At 49.6% G+C, this 8,449-nt stretch overlaps 1 pseudogene; it reads right to left on the bottom strand.

Moving 5' to 3' along the window:
* Positions 1-8,003: 8,003 nt before the first annotated feature.
* On the bottom strand, positions 8,004-8,121 carry LOC134958968 (5S ribosomal RNA; annotated as a pseudogene).
* Between the last annotated feature and the right edge of the window lie 328 nt (positions 8,122-8,449).

Raw genomic sequence — 8,449 nt, 5'->3', positions numbered from 1 at the left:
AGTGTCAGCAATGTGGGAGTGCCAGAGTTGTCCTCAGTGCAGGAGTGCTGGCAGAGCCCCCAGTGCAGGAATTCAGGGGTGTCGGCAGTGTGGGAGTGCCGGAAGTGTCCTCAGTGCAGGGTTGCCTGCAGTGTCGGCAGTGTGGGAGGTGTCCTCAGTGCAGGAGTGCTGGAAGTGTCCCCAGTGCAGGGTGCCGGCAGTGTCGGCAGCGTGGAAGTGCTGGCAGTGTCCTCAGTGCAGGGGTGCCGGCAGTGTTGGCAATGCGGGAGTACCAGAGGTGTCCTCAGTGCAGGAGTGCTGGCAGAGTCCTCAGTGCAGGGGTGCCGGCAGTGTCGGCAATGCGGGAGTGCTGGAGGTGTCCTCAGTGCAGGAGTTCAGGGGTGTGGCAGTGTCGGCAGTGTGGGAGTGACGGAAGTGTTCTGAGTGCAGGGGTGCCGGCAATGCGGGAGTGCTGGAGGTATCCTCAGTGCAGGAGTTCAGGGATGCGGCAGTGTCGGCAGTGTGGGAGTGCCGGAAGTGTCCTCAGTGCAGGGGTGCTGGCAGTGTCGGCAATGTGGGAGTGCTGGAGGTGTCCTCAGTGCAGGAGTTCAGGGGTGTGGCAGTGTGGGAGTGACGGAAGTGTCCTCAGTGCAGAGGTGCCGGCAATGCGGGAGTGCTGGAGGTATCCTCAGTGCAGGAGTTCAGGGATGCGGCAGTGTCGGCAGTGTGGGAGTGCCGGAAGTGTCCTCAGTGCAGGGGTGCTGGCAGTGTCGGCAATGTGGGAGTGCTGGAAGTGTCCTCTGCAGGGGTGCCGGCAGTGTCAGCAGTGCGGGAGTGTCGGCAGTGCGGGTGGCGGTGTCAGCAGTGCGGGCGGTGACGCTATTAGCGCTGTGGGGGCATCCATCTTGGGGCCATTGTAGCCTATGGGGAAACGCTGATTGGCTGAGACCCGTGACAGACAGCTCTCTCAGCCAATCAGTGGCCTTCCATAGGTTAATATGGAGACCAGATCCAAAGGCAAAACCTCAGAATCCGACAGTGGAATACTGATGTTTTGCCTTGATTGGGGATCCGGGGCAGGCAGAGACATCCGAGCTGTGGCTCGGATGGCCCCAGATCCCCTAGGTTCGGGGGTGGTTCGGTTAGGAGGGAAGTTGCTACTCACACAGGAACTGCCGGGGACCTGTGCTGCTAGATAGGCCCGGGGGGGAAGACAAGATCCAATAACACACACCCCCCTCTCCCCCCCAAGTATACCTGTACTGTGGCCGTCCGACGGCGGCGCCATCTTCCCGGTGGTATCTTCAGGAAGATCACACCTCACATAGAAAGCAAAGACTTAGTCACTGTGCCAGAGAATTTGCTCTCTAGTGACCAGCTTCATCTTCCCAAATATCACTGGGAAAATGGCACTGACAGGGGAGGCGACCCGCTTCCATATCAAGTAAGGTAGAAAGCAGGTGCCCTCCCTGCGCCCCCCTGTGTTAAAACAGCGCCCCCTTGTGGCAGTTATTTTATTTTTAAAATACTTTTATATTAAAGGGCATAGTAACGCCCACTTTATTAAGCCATGCCCCCACCCGGCGTGGCTCTTGACGGCTCTGACTGTATATCTGTAATGGTATGGCTATAATGATGCTGCACTATATACACCAGTACTGGCATGTGTAAGCTCACCATTCCCCGCACAGCTCCCAGTCAGTCCGGGGGGGTAGAGGACACTAGTAGCCCCCAGACCAGCAGCTGGCCGGAGGGGTCTGGGCATGGCCTATGCAGGGTGTGGGAGGGGCGAGCACACCACTCCATTGGTGCGCTGTATATATAAAACAGCTGAGCCGGTTATCTGCCTCCTCCTCACCTACATATCTGCAGCCCCAGCACCGACCCCTCCTCCTCCCGGTCACCGGACTGCTCACCCAACACAGGGTCTCACCTCTTCCTGCCAGACCGATTCACCTTCTCCCCCACCGGTAAGTGGCCACACGTGTACCCGATGCTTTTCAGCGCTACGGGACCACCTGTTGGTTCCTGCATCAGTAACCTGGTTACTGCTGCTACTTGTTGCTAAGTCCCGGGATGGCAAGTAACCTGGGGTTGCAACATAGTATATGGAGGAGGGCAGTGGCGTCATAAGGGAGGTGCAGGGGGTTGTGCCCGCACCCGGGTGTCACCCTTCAATGGGGTGATACCAAAACGAACCGCGCACTGGCGCACTCACACCCGTACCCTCAACCCATCCACTGACATGACCAGGTCTGCGCACTGCGGCTGCGACCACACCCCCTCCTCCCTGGCACCAAGTGGCTGCGCAGCACACAGGCCCGCACACCCGCCAGCACAACACCGCTGCGGCCTGGTCTGAACTTCATAGACAGAGCCGGGGCCGCAGACATAGGGCATTCGGAATGGCACCTGCATGGCAGCTCTGGCTACCGCGATCGGAGCTCCGATCGGGCAGGTCAGTATGCAGCCGGGAGCGGTGGCGGGGTGTATGTGTGTGGACGGGTGAGGGGGATCCCGTGGTCCGCCAGCCGCATCTGCCCTCTCTGTTTATCCGGCAGAGCGGCTGGCTGCTGGATGCCTGCAGAGAGCTCTATCAGTCAGCCACCATTGAGTCTGTGACATCCATGCAGGGAAGCAAGCTGCTGTCAACATCCAAGTAAGCAGTAAAGTGAGTAAGTCTATGGGGGGAGGGGCCTGGACTGCGAGGTGGACATGAGGGGACCTGGGATGCTATGAGGTGGACATGAGGTGGACATGAGGGGACCTGGGGTGCTATGAGGTGGACATGAGGGGACCCGGGGTGCTATGAGGTGGACATGAGGGTGCCTGGGGTGCTATGAGGTGGACATGAGGGTGCCTGGGGTGCTATGAGGTGGACACGCAATAGCCGGAGGTGATGTGAGTTGGACATGAGGGGAGCTGAAGGGGCTTTGAGGTCAGGGCCGGCTCTAGACCTTGTGGCGCCCAGGGCGAAAGTTTCCTTTGGCGCTCCCCCCCCGGCACCCTGTAGAGCTGTACCCACAGTAGCTGTTGTGCCCACTGCAGCTGTTATGCCCCCTGCAGCTGTGCCCCCAGTAATTGTGCCCCCTGCAGCTGTTGTGCCCCCTGCAGTTGTGCCCCCAGTAGCTGTTATTCCCCCTGCAGCTGTGCCCCCAGTAGTTGTGCCCCCTGCAGCTGTGCCCCGATTAGTTGTGGCCCCCTTAGTGTGCCCACCAGTAGCTGTGCCCCTAGTAAAAAAATACTTACCAGCCCCGTTCCTGCTTTACGACCACTGCACTCCGTCTCCGCCGCCGGCGCTGCTCCTCTGATCTATGGGAGAGACGTCAGAAAGGTCCTCTCCACGAAGGGAAACTAGCCGCTACCTCACTGTGAGTCTAGTTTCTCTTCGCGGAGAGAACCTTTCCCTAACCACTGCCGCCGCCATTCTAGTTAGTAGCAGCTGTTGCCACGACGGCGGCGCCCCCGGGACAGCGGCGCCCCGGGCAAAAGTCCTGCTTGCCGTGGCAAGAACCGCTATTGTGTGAGGTGGACCTTAGTTTTATGTTTATTCAGTGTTTGGGTTCATTTATCTGTTACTTCACTTGTAATTTATGTGTGCAGATCCACTGTATTTTGCTGAAACCCTGTACAATAGTCACTTGCTCTACTTGCTCTAACAAGATGACATCTGCTATTTAATAAAAACAATGCACCTTCCTGTGCTGCTGCATGATAGGTGCTGTGGTGGGATAGGGGTACTAAAGACTCGATTCAGACCTGATCGCTGTTGTGCGAATTCACACAGCAGACAATTATCAAATTACATGCGTATGCACCACAATGCGCAGGTGCGTCACCAAACAGTGACAGGATGGTGCAAAAACTTCGATCACAAGGCGTACGTAAGCTGATTGACAGGAAGAGGACTTTTGTGGGTGGTAACTGGCCGTTTTCAGGGAGTGTCAGGAAAAACGCAGGCATTCCCAAGCATTTTCGGGGAGGGTGTCTGACATCAACTCTGACCCCTGTTTGTATCGCACTGTAGGTAGGATTAAGTCCTGGGCTACGTAGACTGGAAAAATTATTCGATGGTGATTGAGTTGCGAACAGATTTGCAGCTGTCCGCTGTCTAGCAGAATTTTCGCACGGCGTATACATACATTCATACACTTGCACAGGGCAGGTTTTCACTCTCCCTGGGTGGCGAATAACTGATCGCAGGCCTCTGCAAATTTGCAGCACAGCAATAAGGTCTGAATTAGGCCCTAAGTGTGTGTCAGGGGTGCCTGGCACACAGCACATATGCACTGTGGGTGAAGGACCAATGGAAACACCTGCTGGTTTGCGCCGCCTTTGTGTCCATGCTAGTTAACTGCAGTGCCTGTCTACTTGTTACAGTGCTACATAGAATGGTAGCTGGGTAGCGCTGCAGCTTGTGTCCATATCCTGGTTTCCCGCTGTGTGGTTGTATCGTCATTAGGTAAAGTTGTGTGATCGGGGGGGAGGGGGGGGGCATCAGGGGCTCTACCTAGCATAATGTGGGCTCTACCTGGCATAATGTGTATCAGGGGCTCTACTGTGGTGTAATGTGTATAAGGACCTTTACTGTGGTGTTATGTGTGTAAGGGGTAATACTGTGTGGTGTAACGTGGATAATGGACACTACTGTGTCTTGTAATGTGTATTGGTTCTATTCTAGTGTGTAATTATTATTATATACATTTCTGACTCATTTGTCTGACTCTGTCGGTGAAGTCAACCGCAGTGTTTAATTATTTATTATATATATTTCTGACTAATTTGTGCAACGCTTTCGGTGAAGGTCAACCCCACTTTGTGTTGATAGAAATGGAGTCTACTGCTAGTGCTGAAACTGCTGCTACTAGTCAAGACATTGTCAATGCAAGTCTGTCAACATCATCTGCTAAAGCAGATGCCCAGGGGCATAGAGGGCTTAGGCCAGGGTATGTAAAATCATTTAATTTTAGAGTGGTAAAGAAAAAAAAATTAAAAGGAAAGTTAGCTGCAGTGGGAGGAGACAAACTGCACATTCAGAATCAGAACCATCAGACATTCTTGAGGAACATTATGGATTTCCACGTCAGCTGACATTTCTCATACTGTCCACATAGAGAAGCCTCTTTCTCCTCCTTTTGCCAATTCTGAACCATCTGAACATGTGGGGATCAGTACAAGTAAAGATGGTGAATCTGATGAGAAGGGTGATGAATCTGATGAGGTGGACATAATACAAATTAAGGATTTGTGTGTGGAAGTGGGACAGGATAAGGGGAGTATGTGTGTTCTATCTGACAGTGAGGATGTTGATGATGATGTTGTTTGTGTAAGTCAGCCACCAGTGGCTGCAGTTGTTGACCGTGATAAAAAGAAAGTCATTGCGATACCTGGACATAACACCAAAAAAACATCTCTTGGGTGTGGGATCCTGGCAATGTTTATGAAAGCATCTGCTCCATTTGTGAGGCCAAATTTAGTAGCAGTAGGAACATTAGCCATCTAGGCACTTCCACCATGTTACGTCATTTGCGGCGAAGACATGAAATTTATTGAACAAGATTATAATGCAATTAACACCTCATCATCAACATCCTCAGAGTAATTCTTAATGGAGGAACTCCTTTTAAAAAAATTTTTGTGGGGCCCCAAACAAACCAATCATTTTAGCCACAAATGATGGTCCCTGTCGCTGAAATTATTAGTTTGTTAAACTTTGCATGTCCTGTTTAATATATACAACATAAGGGAGAGTGGGTGGGAGGACAATTCCATCTTGCACCTTATTTCTTTGCGTTATGTGCTCTCTGGAGCATTTTTTGGGCACAGTTTCCAAAAGTGCCATCCTGTCTGCCACTGCAGAGCCACTCCTAGATGTGCCACGTGTTTGTGCCACCCACTTCTGTCGCTTAGCTTAGTCATCCAGCGACCTTGGTGCAACCTTTTGGCCTAAACTGGATTAAATAATATTGTGAGCTGTGAGGTGTTCAAAATAGACTGGAAATTAGTGGAAATAGATGTTATTGAGGTTATTAATACTGTAGGGACAACCAAAACCCCTAAAATGGGCAGGTGCACATGTCTACTAAGTATTCCGTGTGGTGTGAAGCAGGAGGAGGTCCATGGGGGGGGAGACACCATGAGTTACCACACCGGGTGACACCAACCCTAGTGACGCCTCTGGAGGAGGGGCTGCAGAGTATGCAGTATATGGCGGGAGCCAGGGTCAGACTGGCCCACAGGGGAATCCCCCGGTGGGCCCTACTGCCTCGGGCCCCCACCTCCTTCTCTAGGGCTCAAGTTCCAGACTGTGCACTTCAATTATACATTATACATATGTTACATTATACTGCAAGGGACTATGCTGTATTCTTTAATGTACATTTCTGGTATTTATCTGGTACATTATCATGCATGCACTAGCAGTATTTATCATATATATATATATATATATTTATCAAGGGCTTAACCCATGCACCCCCCCTCTCTTCCCTATCTGCCCCAACCCTCCTGCCCTACTTTCTTTCTCCCCCAGTCCCTATCTGCCTCTACCCCCACTCTCTCTCCCCAGCCTCCTCTCTCTGTATGCAGCAAGTGTGAAACAGTCAGATCAGTATTATTAATATTACGAGCAGCAGCTTAGAAGGCCGTAACATCTCCCTGCAGTTGCACTTTCAGTTTGAGCACAAAACAGTTGAGGGGCATACTTGGCTTTTATTATATAGGGGAGATATATATATATATATATATATATATATATATATATATATATATAGGAAATGCGAATAAGAACAAAGCGACCATAGGTGGTAGATATTCTGAGTGACTATAAGAAGATTTTCTTAACAAATAAAATGGGGTTTATTGCACAGAACGTTTTAGGACACTTGCACATAAAAAGACAGTGAACAGACAAAAATGTTGCTTTTTTAAAAAACCGTTACACAATTTGTTAAAAAACCATTCCAAAGGGCACATAAAAGACAAGATTAAAATGGTGCTAAAAATTCATGCACTAAAAGATGCGAAAAATTAGAGACAACTGTGTGTCTAAAAATTATGTAAAAAGATAAATGTATACAAAATTTTGTTAAAAAGTAAAAACAGCTTAACTGAGGATTTCAGTAGTAGGCAGGAATCACCCAACGCGTTTCGTCTGGTCTGACTTCATCAAGGGGTAGTGAGCATAGTGGGACACATCATCTACATATACCCTAATGGGTCAGGAAGTGATTAGTTACCTCACTTCCTGTGGTTAATTGACATTAAGGAACAGGATTCAAGAAACATAGAATAGTTGTATCTAGTAGTGAGGGAGACACTAGATGTAGTCAGGCGCTATGTTTGCACTTTAAAACTATAAAGGAGCACTTTAAAATCATTGAAAAATGTTCAGGGGAGTTCATTCCCGGTAAATGACGCTAATAGCGTCATTTCCGCCCCACTTCCGGTGTCCGGAGCTTTCTTCTGCACATGTGCCGGCTGATATGAGGAAAGGTGCGGCGGCCATCTTATTGAAGTCCATAGCATGAGACAGTTCTGTGTAATAGAAGCGGGTGCCGGCGCCCATATTTCCATGGATAATATCCATTAGTTTAGATAGGTGGTGAGTGTGTTCTTGTCTCCAAAACCGGAAAAAAGAAAGATAAAAGCGGATTCAGTACTTGCAACCGATTTAAAAGTCATATATAGTCCATAATATATACAGATCCCTCATATTAATGAGGACTATGTTGCATATGGTTAAGTTCCAGTATGGTCATATCAAATGAACACATACACAGCAAACCTTCTATTGTCCATATGGGAATGATATTCTATGAAATAGTGCATTAAGCTAGTATCAAAGGATGCAGAATACAGTGCAGATGTGAGGTTATTACACTGGAAAGTTGATATTGTAATCAATATGGTGCTAGTAGTGCTTATATATAGGGATGGATACCATTATAAACAGAGTGGTGATTTTTATTAGTTTAAGTGTAAAAATATGCAGACATAGAAATGACCCGTCCCTGATCCAGTTGTTGTTACAGCACCCGGTCTTCTTGGAAAGTTTCCTTATCCAGTACTGGCCGGGCCAACACTGCTTGGCTTCCAAGATCAGATGGATTTGGGCATATCCAGTGTGGTATGACTGTAATATAGGATCTGGGTGGTACCGATCAGAAAGCATACTCAGACATTGGGGGTCACTGTGCCACGTTGCAGCAAGGACCCAGCTGGGAGGAAAAAGGGGAAGTGTGCGGTATTAAGAAGGAAGTATCGAGACATGACTGGCTTACGTTCATAAAAAAGGAGCTATTTCGTATCCTTCATTCAGTCCGTCTGGATGGAGTGATTTCATTTCGTGTATCCAGAACATCTCTCTCCTTGATAGGAGATTGGAGAGGTCACCTCCTCTTTCTCCAAGTGTCACTAGTTCTATACCTTTGAACGTAAGATCTTCTGGGTTAGAGCTGTGGTGTTGTAG

This window comes from Pseudophryne corroboree, chromosome 9, assembly GCF_028390025.1.
Source record: "Pseudophryne corroboree isolate aPseCor3 chromosome 9, aPseCor3.hap2, whole genome shotgun sequence".
NCBI lineage: Eukaryota > Metazoa > Chordata > Amphibia > Anura > Myobatrachidae > Pseudophryne > Pseudophryne corroboree.
This window is presented reverse-complemented; position numbering and strand designations above follow the sequence as displayed.